The sequence below is a fragment of the Lissotriton helveticus genome, chromosome 5_1 (assembly GCF_964261635.1).
Source record: "Lissotriton helveticus chromosome 5_1, aLisHel1.1, whole genome shotgun sequence".
Lineage (NCBI taxonomy): Eukaryota > Metazoa > Chordata > Amphibia > Caudata > Salamandridae > Lissotriton > Lissotriton helveticus.
This window is the reverse complement of record NC_136065.1, coordinates 1,326,922,952-1,326,936,407: the sequence shown is the minus strand read 5'-3', so window position 1 is coordinate 1,326,936,407 and position 13,456 is coordinate 1,326,922,952. Positions and strand designations below refer to the sequence as shown.

The 13,456-nt window shown below is 39.9% G+C and overlaps 1 protein-coding gene across 1 annotated transcript in view; it reads right to left on the bottom strand.

Moving 5' to 3' along the window:
• The window catches only part of LGR6 (leucine rich repeat containing G protein-coupled receptor 6), a 528,574-nt gene that overhangs the window by 387,241 nt on the left and 127,877 nt on the right, over positions 1-13,456 (bottom strand). The gene's annotated exons all lie outside the window — the stretch shown is intronic.

The window sequence follows — 13,456 nt, the reverse complement described above, 5'->3', positions numbered from 1 at the left end:
GACAGCTTAGCCAGTATATCACAGCTTCTCCCTTGTGCTGTCAGTCCTCCCCAATCCTCGCCTCACTTGATGCTACTTCTTTTCATGAATCAGAATCGTGATCCAGCTCCTCTGGGTTCTAAACCATGCTGTTCTGGAACCTTGTAATCTCGCTAATGGGACCTCATTTGATGGTAAACCAATCCGAACAGAATTTAATGAAACTCTGCTTCAGTCATTCGGTTTCTTACTCCTGAAATGTTGACGTTTGACACCTCCAACACTAAACACTACACAGCTTGGATCTCAACCAATAACACTGTAATTTGGAGCCACCCGCCTGGATTCTCAAATTCCTATGTAGGAGTCTAAACCCACACTATTGGAGACACAGCCCACATTGCTGGCATTTCAAGAGTGGGCTTCGTGAATTTAAACCCACAGCGTCTGACTCTCAACCTGCTCTGCTCATACATCTTGGTTTTCAGTCTGTGCTGCATAAATATCAGTTCAATTCACTGGACTCTTAACTCACTCTGTAATCTCAATCCACAACTCAGTACATCCGGGTCATCACTGGCTTCTCAGCAAAGCCTGCTGCTGGACATGCATACTTCCAATCAGCACAAAGGAAATCTCAGACACATATGGAACCTAGTAATGTTTTGTTTGGAACACTTAATTAATTGCACGTTGGTAACATTAATTTTGAGAGCATTTCTACTTTACTTTGTCTCTATGCTGATTCAGGTCTCATGCACTGCCCACACAGCGCTGCATGCGTGGGAGATAACAGGGAGTCATGATTCGGTCACTGGGTTGGGTCAGTGAGTTTGGGGGAGGGCCTCAAGCTCAAGTTTTAGCTTGAGTGCCACAAATAAGCTGCAGGATGAGGATCTTCAGGAGGTCATGGAGTACAAGCTGTCGCTATATATCCTCACTTAATACAGATCTGGACATTTGTTTTTGTGTCATACCTGGCATAAACCCACAGTCCAAAACATTTTTGCTTTCCTTCTTCCAATTCACTTCCACCTAGGGTCATGCCCCCAGTTCAGGGTCTCTGCATGTCATTCTGAATGGCGAGCTGGTGCACCCTGTGCTTTACTTGGATTTGGTGGGATTGACCCATTGTCCGAGGTCCGCTGTAACCTCTGAATTGTACCACATTAAGGCAGTGCAAATGTATGCTGTAACGAGGAAGTTATGTAATTGTATGTACATTGGTGCGTCATTACCCATAATATTCTTTTACTCACAAAGACAAGGTAGTCTCTGTGCAGGTTTGCTTCACAGACAAAAAAGCAAGGCAGTCAGCAGCAGTGTAAGCTTCCATCATATGCAGAACACTTACAAGGGCAGACGAAGTAAAACTCCATCACAACCAAGACAGTACACCACAGGCAGAAGGCGAGAGGGCTTGTATTTCACAGAAAAACTGTACAGCACAAGTAGTAGAGGAAAGTCTTCCCTCAGGCACTGAACAGGTACAACCTGAGTGACAACAGTGAAAGCTGTACTCAAACATAGAAAACGAAAAGTGCAGACAGCATCAGAGCAAGGATCACTCACATATAAATGATAGAAGTGCAAGGCTCCTTCACAAAGGACAGGTACAATACAAAAAGCATGAATTAAATGTCAACGGTGCACAGCAGGTACTGAACATGCATCAGAAGTACAACTTTCCCGTACACATATACCAGATAAAGTACAGGCAGTGTTAGTGCAAGTTTCATTTGCACAAAAACACAACAAAAACGGAGACGGTGCAAGATTCACATACAAACAAAATAGGTACTATGTAGATAGTAGTAGCACAAGCACAATAGCTATATCACAGCCAGCATACATTTATTTCCCTTACAGCAAAAACAGCACCAGTCATGGCAGTGAAAGGTTCAGGTGCAAGAAGAAGAGGTGTCAACATGATACATGTTCATTGTTTTTATTACTTCAACTTATTGCGGATTGAGTTTGATAAAGCAGTTTTCTTCAATGAGCAAGTTACAATGGGCACTGATTGGAATTAGAATGTTTAGATTTGGTTTCCCTTCCATGAATACATTTTTCATCAAATAATGGTGAACACCAGTGGATTCATGTGATTCTGTATCTGCAGTGTTTACTACATAGGGGCCGATTCCAATCTCGGTCGGAAGGGCACCGAATCGGGTTCGGCATTAGCGGATCGGATTCGGAGGCTGAATTTCCGTCCGGTTCGTACACGGGTCCGGACATAGAAGTACGATGCGAACAAGCGCAAAATCTCCATCGGAATCGTTTCCGGGTCTGAACCGCTCTGAACGTCTCGTCCGTAAGCTAACTGTGGCATGCAATGGAGGTGAATTCCGACCGAGCCAGTACGATGCTCGATTCGGACAGCCGGATCGAGTCGGAGCTTCCGGCTCGCAATAGCTCCCAGAGTTGGGCTTTGGGGGTCCGCATCGGACCCCCTGTTATCCCCAGCCTTACGACTCGGACACAGGGGGAGACCCATGGGTCTCCCCAACACAGGCAAGTACGGTGAGGATGGCACCAACGCGTACCCACTGTAGGGGGTGCACTTGTCCGCAACGTACCCATTCAGTCAATGGGAGCCCATGTATGCATCGTACAGTCGGCTCCCATTGACTTCTATGGGAGTCTGACTGAACCGAGTCTGACAGCATACGGCCGCATCGTTCTCGCTCGGTCGAACTGCAGGAGTCTGGATCGGTCAGAAAACACCCCGGATCCGGCTCGGTTGGAGTGCTTTCCAACTGAGATCGGAATCGGCCCCATAATTGTATGGAAGCTGGTATATATACACACACACTGTCACTGTGTAGTAATAGTTTGCTTCATTTTTCATTGAAAATGATTTTTTTTATATGGAAATAACAGGGTCAAAAAATATGGTTTATGATTTTAGCTACCAAAAGAAATTGTGCTCACATCTACAGCCAAAACCACTGAACACACTTGAACCAAATTTGCCTTGAATGAAAAACTGTACTCAGAAAGCTTGTTTTGGTTAAGTGTAAATTCTCCAATTATAAAAAACACCTTGATAAAATGTTCAATGTGATAAGGAGAAAAATATAGTTTAGTGCCTGTCTATTGAATTGTTTTTAATGTAATTGTGAAATTAGATACTATATTTTATATATTTTTGCAGTATATTGGAAACAACAATTTTGTAATGTCTTTTTTTTTTATCATTTGAAGTATTAGAACCCTTGTTGTAGAATGGGGAAATTTTCTTCTCACAGGAATCCAGTAGTTGGCGCCAGGGAAAATAGTCAACTGGACCAAAACTACTAGCTTACAGCCAAATGTAGGCATGCACGTATGTACTTTTGTATAGTATGTTTAGTATGAACCTAACTAAAAGTAGCAGAGTGCTGTACAGAAAGTCAAAGTCAAATTCAAGGATACAGTCAAAGGGTCATTGGAAGGGAAATAGAGGTATGCTTTTACGTCATCATAATGTAATGTTCTTTAAAGCGGAGTGTCTTCAGCTCTTTCCTAATCTGTAGCAGGCTTGAGATGGTCTTGATGGATATAAGTGGGTTGTTCCAGATCCTTGGTGTATAAATGAATAAGGTCTGTTTCCCTGTTTTTTTTTGCACATCTTCATTTCCATTGTGATGATGTCCTGGTTGCAGGTGTGTGGAGTGCCACCAGATAGGTGGAGATGCTGGTGGTGATGGCTTTGTGGTTGAAGCACCTGATTTCTAAAATGGTTCAGGCTGGCAAGTGGAGTTCCCTTTCATGGGGGTGATCGGTGGTGTGGTCATATTTTCAAAGATTGTTGATGTCACTTGCTGGGGCCTGTGGGATGCCGTTAAGATGATAGCGTTGTGGAGACTGGGAGGATGAGGAGAAGAATGTTGCCACCACCTAGATGTGAGAGTGTGAGAGGTTGGATGACAGTCTTGAAGTCTTGTTCTGGAAGGAGTGGTTTCACTTCCTTCAGTAGAAAGAGCTAGTGCCAGATCGCCTGGTAGCAAGGGAAACATTTTCAGAAGAATACACTTAACATTGTAATTGACACCCTGTTAAATAGGCTCTGGACTAAGTAAAATGAATATTCAAAGGCACTCTTCCTAGCTTGTGCATATAATTTGAAAAGTCTTTACGCAAGGGTTGCGGAGTGCCTTACTATGCAAGGCAAATGGCTTTATTAATGGATTGTTCAGAAACACTTGCACACTTCCCTGAGTTATTTATGACAAGCTTATTGGGAGCTTTTGTCTTCACTCCAAACAGCTTCTGCATGAAATCTGGTGTACTGGAGTTCTTAGCTCGGATACTCCCATTTAGGCCTGAGACTCTGTTCTGACACAGCCAGCTATATAAACTGGAAATTCCCTTCAGTTCCTTTCATCATGTGCAGAACACTCTAGCTCCTATTCATTATCATCTACTCTGCAACCATCTAGCTGCAATCTGATAGTGAGTCACAGCACTCACCACTAGCACACTCTTGAAAGATTAGATGTGCCCTGCTTCTCAGTCTCCATTATTTTAACATCAGGACTTAACCAATCATAACATTTCTCATCAGCTTTTTCACAATCTCTTTACTGATTTGCTTATTCACATTTTCTTTAACAATTTGTTGACTGAATGATTTCTTTCTTCTCAGTGGAGGAGCCTTATCCTGGAGCTAATCAGGAATTTTAAACTCCGTGAACAGGCACTAAGTCTTTGATCATTGAGACCCTTGCATAGGGCCTGTTTATGCTACACTTCTATTTATGTTCATCTCCTTATTATCATTAACTTGCAGCCCTTCTTATTTGCTGTTGTATACCTCCATTTATTGATTCAGGTTTTTATATTTGATCTGGTTTGATAATATCAGTGCGATTTTTAGGTCGAGCTAGACAAGTGCATTTGCTGCTCAGTGAGGCATGCTGTATTCAGGTAGGAACTTGAAGCTCCGCCCACTCTCCGCCCATATTTTTTATTGGCTTGTGTCATTGTCCACCATAAACTGTGGCTGTTCATTGGTCAGTAGGCTTAGCAGTCCCTCCTTAGTACCACCTTGTCTCATTTTGTAACCTCCCATGGCGACACCCAGTTACATGTGTTGTTACTCGGTAGGCTTTAATTACAGCCTCCGAGCACTATTTTCTCTTTGTCCTGCCTGCTGTTGCAGGCAGAACACCCTCTCCCTTAACTTTAAAAGAAAATCTTTATAGCACGGGCGCTAGCATTTGCAATGCAATAGGTCTCGCATTTGTGAGAATTTAAGCTATTGGCTTTGTAAATGACAATGCCTTTTATTTATTTGTTTTAAAAAACAACACACAAATAAAAGGCATTGTTATTTACAATGCCAATAGCTCAAACTCTCGTAAATGTGAGACCTATTGCATTGCAAATGCTTGTTAACTTTAGAGTTCATTAAACAATTGAAGTTTAACATTATGGCTTATCCTCATGTGCAGTTATAATTAATTTTGGTTCCTTCTCTGCTCCTTCATCAGTGTAATACGCACGATGCTCCCCAGTTACATTTCAATACATAAACACCCCCCAATGTGGGTAAGTTAATCACACAATAATATTTTGATGTCTTGTGGAACAGTTAGTCTGCAAATTTGGAACGACACGATCTCTGCAAAATATGTTCATTGTGAATGCCCTGCCAAAACAAATAAACAAAGAAATAAATAAACAAAGAATGGAGGTATAGAGAAGAGAGAACAATAATTCCAATATATGAGGTCAAAACAAAAGGAGCAGTGGGATCAAACTGGGGAGGGGACAAGAACTGGTAGAGAGGAGACAGGTTTCTGAGAGAAATGGTTAAAAGGAAAATAGCATTTTTCGTTGAGTAGAGTTGTACTTATGGTAGATACGATTTTATGTTATGTCTTCTTGATTTGTGATATGCTATGTTCTATGTTCTGCTATACAGGGTTTATAATGGACCAACTTACCTCCAGGGTAGTACAAGTAAGGAAAGCAATTCAAATACTTGGGTAGTTCCTGAGAGCAATTGTCCATTGAATGCAGAGCTTTAAGACCTCCTTTTTCTGGACTTGCTTGCGAAGATCTATGTTTCCCATTAGTGAATGAAACCTCTTCCCAACATCTAATTTCCACTTCGATATAAAACTACAACCCACGCAGAGGACCCGATGATCAGAAGCATTTTGTGCTGCGTTTGGCCGGCAGTCACTGAATCAGGACTCATCCGGGCCAGCAGTTATGCGGGTTCCATGTACAGCTCTGTTGCCTCTCAGGCCAGATGGTGGGGAGTGGCATTCTCCAATCTGCAGCTGGAAGGGATGTTTCCACAGGATGCCGCAGCCCCAAATGTCCCTGGCATGTGTTTGCAGATGACAATCTTAATCGTCCCTGTCATCACCAATGACCTGCCTGATGATGACTGCGGCATCCCAACCCAGGCAAATCAGCAGAGCTGAAATAATGCAGCCAACACTCAAAGGGAACACGGCAAGGATGATCCATAGACAATGATGGGAAATAGGGAGCATGATCATGTTCTGCACTACTAGCTCTCAGCTAATAAACCATAGACTCTCCTCACTTTTATGCTCTGGGTATATGTATGTTCATGTGCTGGAAGTTATTTTATATGTAAACGTTGAATACAAACACTACAGACGAGGGTAACGGCCATCATTTATGCTAAATCGATTGATAAATATGTCAAATACTTATCAAGGTAGTTGGGATGGTACATTCCCAGTTAGAAAGGCCTAGTATCCTATATTCTTGCGCTGTTTAGGTTTCTAAACCACCTCATAAGAATACTGTGCTGCCTGCATAATTTGCTGGCAATACAGTCCCAAACAGAAATGCAGTGTTTCCATGTTCTACCATTATATCTTGATTGCATGTTTCTGTGGGTGGTGCATGTGTCCTTTGTAGACTATGGGGTCCATTACGATGTCGGGCGGATTTCCTCGGAGGAAATACGCCCGACATCTATTGCCCAACTCCCCCCCCGCCATATTAGGATGGCGGAGGGGACCGTGGTGGTGTGAAACACCGCCCGCCTGTTTTCCGCCCCAGTCGCCTTGCGGCCGGGCAGAAAATGATTAATATGGTTAGACACCGCCCGCCAAATTACAATGGGCTTTTGCTTATGCTTTTCCGTGGCGGCAATGCCGCCACGGAAAGGCATGCGGAGACTCCCTACGGGGGCCCCTTTCGGGCCCCCTGGGAGTCTGTGGCTTGGGGGGTGCACATGGAGGGTACCTATGGTACCCCCCCGCATTTCTAAGTGCAACATCGCAGGCACCGCGCGGTGCCTGTCATGTCGCGCTTAGAAAAGCACAACTTGCACTTTTACCATTGCGGCGGGCGGAGATTTCTGCTCCGCCTGCCGCAATGGTACATATACAGGATGCGCCCACCTGTGTGGCGGGCGCATCCTAATGCCCTGATCGGAACCTCCGCCCTTATGGCGGGCGGTCCCGGGTCCCGGTATGATGGCGGCGGACTAAGTCCGCCCGTCATCATAATGGGCCCCTATATGTGACTGTGTTCAACCATTTATAATTGCCGGTGTTTCTATGTGTGCTGGTGTGTTTGTATGTTGTGCACATTTGAGTGTTATATGTGCATGTAACGTTTAGTGGTATGTGTGCATTTGATGGGAGTAGTTAATGTAGGAATGATTTCCTATCAGGCTTCTTTGATATCTCTTGGTGCCACCACTAGTAATACTTGTTTAACCAGCTGTAATGGTTAGTAAAATCTTCCCCATAGGAGTTGAAGCAATATTTTTTATTATCAGTGGTGGTGTAAAGTACCTCACCAAGATGGTGCTACCACATATAAATACTACCTGATCCCTCTCTAATGTCTGCTACTCAACATCTATGAGGCCTAAACAGCAGCAAAGGCTGAGTAAGGGTGGAAGCACTTCACACTAGGCTTTGGTCAGATTGTTGCACAGAATAAGCCCTATATATTTAGCTACATTCAATTTCAAACAGAACTGCTTTACGTTCCTGTTTTCTCCATTTTTGACTTTTTGACTTCTTTCTCCTTCTTTTCCATTTGTGTGCTTTCCCTCTTTTGCTATCAGGAAATATCCAAGCGGAAAAATAGGTGCTGGTCCCCAAAACTCAGGAGCGGCTGGTATGCTAGATGAGCGGAGGGGTGGGGGGGGGGTTAAGGAAGGGCACAAGGGGTCGCTGGGGGAGGAAGAATAAAAAATAAAACGTACCTGCAGCACTCTTTGTCTCTTCTGCTCCTGTTCACCTCTTCGGGAAGGCACAGGCTCCCACAATGCCTTGCAGCCCATCCTGAAGCTGCTTTCGTTCCCTGAGAGCAGCTTGAGGATTGGCCTGAGCACCCTCGATTTACGCCGTGAGTCTGTCCCTGCTCTCTCCAACTCATCTGCGTTGCTGGGTTGGGGAGAGCTTTCACTGCGCATGATGGTTTGGCTGGCCTGAGACAGCCATGCGCAGTGATGGAAGTGCACTACCACTCCCCTCAGTGCATGTCACTGTCAGACCCGCCCCCAAGCCTCTGGAGGAAAGGAAAAATAAAATGTGTGTTGTTTTATTTTTCCTTTCTTGACATTTTTTTGGGGGGGGGGGGGGTGACGCTCTTCCACAAGAGCAGAGGAGCTGCTGCTGCCAAGACTGAGTGACGTGTCCCCTACAGGGAACCATTGGCTCAAATTGAGCACTGATCCCCAATCATTATCAATATGTACTTAGTTTCAAATTAGAATCACTGCCACTGCTAGGTCCATTTAAAAAAAAATTATTTGCTTATTTCAAAACAGGATTTTCAATATTAGACCACTGTATAAAGATGAACAGCAAGTATTGTTGGAAACTGATTCACTGCTTCCAGTGTGCTTTGTCTATATGTCAACCAATGGGCGATCATGTACCCACTGGAGGGCTTGTCACCAGGAATGCATACTGTAGTATAGCCTTGTATTTTTGCATGCACAGGTATGTATGTGTAGGTATTTGTAGAGTGTGAACCTAGCTAAAGAACAATAGTATGTTGTACCTTTGGTATCAGAACAGAATGGTTCCATGTTTAAATATCAACTTCAGAAATATAGATGAAAAAAATATCGATTAAAAAAATATCGACTCCCTATATTTAAACAGGTTAGTACAATAATATCGACTCAAAAATATAGATGTAAAAAATATAGATGTAAAAAATATCGTAACTTAAATTAAATTAGTTAAATAATATTAATATTATTAACAAAATAAATTAAATTTAAGATATATTTTAACTAATTATAACAAATAAACTTAATTTAATAAATATAAACACAAACAAAACGTACATATACATATATTTACTTAAATACATTTTATTAACTATTATCTTTATTTAATTTATAAACTTTTTTATTATATAAAAATAAAATAAACACATATAAATAATTCAAAATAAAATTAAATATTCTATATTTAATTAACACATTAAACTATTTAAAAAAATAATACATACATTTAATAAGAAAATAAAAACATTAGCAGTTAAAAAGTTGGATAGCGAGGGGATACAAATTACTATTCCCATTCCAGTGACTGCAACAGTAGGGAAAGCGCTGGATAGCATAGTGGTACAAATTACTATTCCCACTCCAATTAGTGCAACAGTAGGAAAAGTGCTGGATAGCAGAGGGGTAAAATTTACTATTCCCACTCCAGTGAGTGCAACAGTAGGAAAAGCGCTGGATAGCGTAGGGGGTAAAAATTACTATTCCCACTCCAATTAATGCAACAGTAGGGAATGCGCTGGATAGCGGAGGGGTAAAACTTACTATTCCCACTCCAGTGAGTGCAACAGTAGGAAAAACGCTGGATAGTGTGGGGGTAAAAATTACTATTCCCACTCCAATGAGTACAACAGTAGGGAAAGCGCTGTATAGCCGAGTGGTAAAATGTACTATTCCCACTCCAGTGAGTGCAACAGTAGGGAAAGCGCTGGATAGCGGAGGGATAAAAATTACTATTCCAACTCCAATGAGTGCAACCATCGGGAAAGCGTTGGATAGCGTAGAGGTAAAAAGTTACTATTCCCACTCCAGTGAGTGCAACAGTAGGTAAAGCGCTGGATCACAAAACAATAAAAAACAAAACCATCAACATTTTTATTAAAGTTAATTTCCAATATTAACATAATTAATATATACATTTAAATATATTATTATTAACAAAGATAATAAACCATAATTAATTACACATTAGTTAACACTATAATATACACAACGCAACGCATACACAACGCACACTTAAAATTAATTACACAATTCAATTTAATAATTACTAAATAAATAATACAAATGAATGTGTTATTATTTATTAATTAATCAATAAAAAATTACTTACCGCCTTTCACACCATTTACACATATGAACACCACAACAGACACCTAAAATTCATTACACAATTGCAATTAATAATTACTAATTAATCAATGGTAATTAATTGAAAAATATTTAATACTTACCACCCTTCACACCATTTACACATATAAACACCACAACACACACCTAAAATTAAACAATTAACATAATGAATTAATAATTGACTAATTGAAATGAATTAACAACAAATTGTTAAACTATCATTAATCAATTAACACACTAATTATTCAATAAATATATATATAATAAAATTACTTCCCACCCTATTCCCCTATTAACCCACAACCCGCTACGGAATTAAGATGCAATATTCTAATTAAAAAAAACTAAATTAACTACTATAAATTATTATTTAAATATATGTAATTAAATTACTTCCCAACCCTATTCCCCTATAAACCCGCTACAGAACTGGAAACACAGAATTACACTTAAAATAAATTAATAACTAGTAAAATTCTAAAACATATAATAAAATAACAAACAATTCTCATTAAAAACACTAAAATACATAGCATTATTAATAAATCAATATTTTTGTAAACTATATTTTTGTAAACAATATTTATTACAAAGATATTTTTGTAATCGATATTACTTACCTGTCAGTCGATATTCTTGTCAACTATATTTTTGTTGTCTATATTTCTTCCCCACGATATTTTTTTAAAAGCGCTCTTTTCTTTACACAAGCGCTGAATGAGTTTTGCTGGCTACCCTGCCGTTTATTGATGCTGTCACTTGAACCATCAATTTAAGATTACTGATAAGTTACCTCTTTGTGCGCCTGATGACCATTGGATCTTTATAAACAAGTTTTTATTTCCAAGAGCCCTGAGGAAGTCTCCCTGGAGACGAAACGCGTTGGCTAAATGGTGCAATGGTTTTTATGAAAATTGGATTAAAATGATTCCGTCTATCTTTCAATAAAAACAACAAATATTTTTTCTAAAGAACAACTTGGATCAGACACGCTTCTTTAAAGTCATCGAGTACCATTTGTGTTTAATTTTATTAAAAAAATAATGTAGGTGATTTGATGGGTGCTGATTCCACTCTTTTGCTCATGTTCTTTGGGACTTTGTCCCAATAGGAAGTGTAGAGGGGTGCACTTTCTTGTTATCAAGCACCATCACTCAAACACTGTGCTACTTGAAGTGTCAGGTGCAGTTTTTCTTGCCTCAACCCTTTGTTGTTTCTTTTTATCTAAAAATACCCTTACCACCCTATACCTCTACCCCTACCCATCCCTAAATCCTAAAATACCTTCATCAGCCTATATCCTTGCCCATCCCTAAAACCTTAAATGTGTAACATACATATATATATATATATATATATATATATATATATATATATATATATATATATATATATATATATATATATATATACACACACACACACATACACATATACACACACACACAAATATTTATACTTGGTAAAGGTATATCGGTGGTAGAAAGTTTTGTGGCAAAAATGCACTGTGGTGTAAAGGCACTGTGTGGTAATTACTGCATTGTAAAGGCTTTTCCCCCTTTAGGCTCTTGTCAACTGCAAAGATGAAAATAAAAGGAATTAGGGGAACAAATTATCCATCAAAACATGGATATTGGCAAGTAGAAGTCAACAGGGTCTTTAAAAATGCGGGGTGGTTCATCATCATTGAATGATTCATCAAACACAATATTGCCTTTTTATTGGACTCCGTGCAAAGATGTTTAGGTCTGGGAATTGCTGCGCTGAAATTATGAATAAAAAATGTGGAGTGAAATGAGTGGGTAATTTCGGGGAGTCTGTTCTAGATGTATTTATGGTGATTCATGAAGAGCAGCCCCTGGAATACATCCATAGATGTTTAAAATAGGCATTGCATGCCTCCCTGGCAAGCAACACATTTCAGCTAAAAAGAGCAAAAATAACAAACCAAACAGGACTGAGAGCACTGTTGATAGGTTTGTATCACATATTTATACAAATATGACTGTCTAGTTCCTATAAGAAACTAAGAAGGCCTACTGGGATTATGAAATTAGCAAAGTGGTAAATCGCTTAGTTATTCTTTTGAAGCTCATTTTATCAGACACAGTCAGTCTCAGCTTTCTTCTGTCCTGAAACTATCTTAATATTTTGGTGACCACTCGACACATATTTTTCTGATAATATACAAATAATTAGCCAACACTTTGCCTTGTCTAGTAGTGGGCAATGGTGCCCCAGGGGTCTGAAAATAAGTTACCTTCCAAGAGGGCAAAACTTTCTTTCATCCTAATCTAATAGGCAGCTCAGCAAACTAATGTCTACTGATGTAAGAAGCGGTCCAGCACAACCTGGCAGCTAAAACAATGCTCGACCATCATTGCTCCTGTAGTAAAACATTTTATAATACATGGGAGCCTGCAATCCCTGTATGAAAGCCCATCTCTAACTTCCATTCTACATGCAACTTCTGATGCACCTAATGATCTGTAATAAAGAAATGACAGTAATTTATTACAGTTGAGTTCGGGTGTCTCAATGCCTGCTGCCAGAGCCAGCAGGGGAGTGAGAAAGGTAGGCATCAGAACATAATTAATTTCCAGTTTTTACTGATTTTACAGATAAATACAGACCGAAAACATTGTGTTTCCGGTCTGTTTTTATTTTTAAAACTGGAAAAATAGAGAAATGTAGGTTTCTTTTAAGTGAATTATCACACTGTCTTTCATCAATTGCAGGCCAATATCTGAGCAGACAGATGACATGGGGAGATTTCCTTAAATAACAACATATGTCAACATCCACATGTAATACATTTATTAGTCAAATAAATGTAGAAATATATATAATTTTACTACTTCATTTATTCACAGAACACAAAATCAATATGGATAAATAATGATACGATGGCCAAAAAATAAATATGGATAAATACAGATGGAAATGTTAAAAAACAAAAATATCATAAAACCAGGAGCCTTACTTATAATGTACAGCAGCGGGTACTTCATCTCATTTATCATTTTATTCATTGAGGAACCCTACGTTTCCAAATCACTAAAGGAGGACCGTATAACATCCATTAGCAAGAAACGTAATTTGTCCACATCT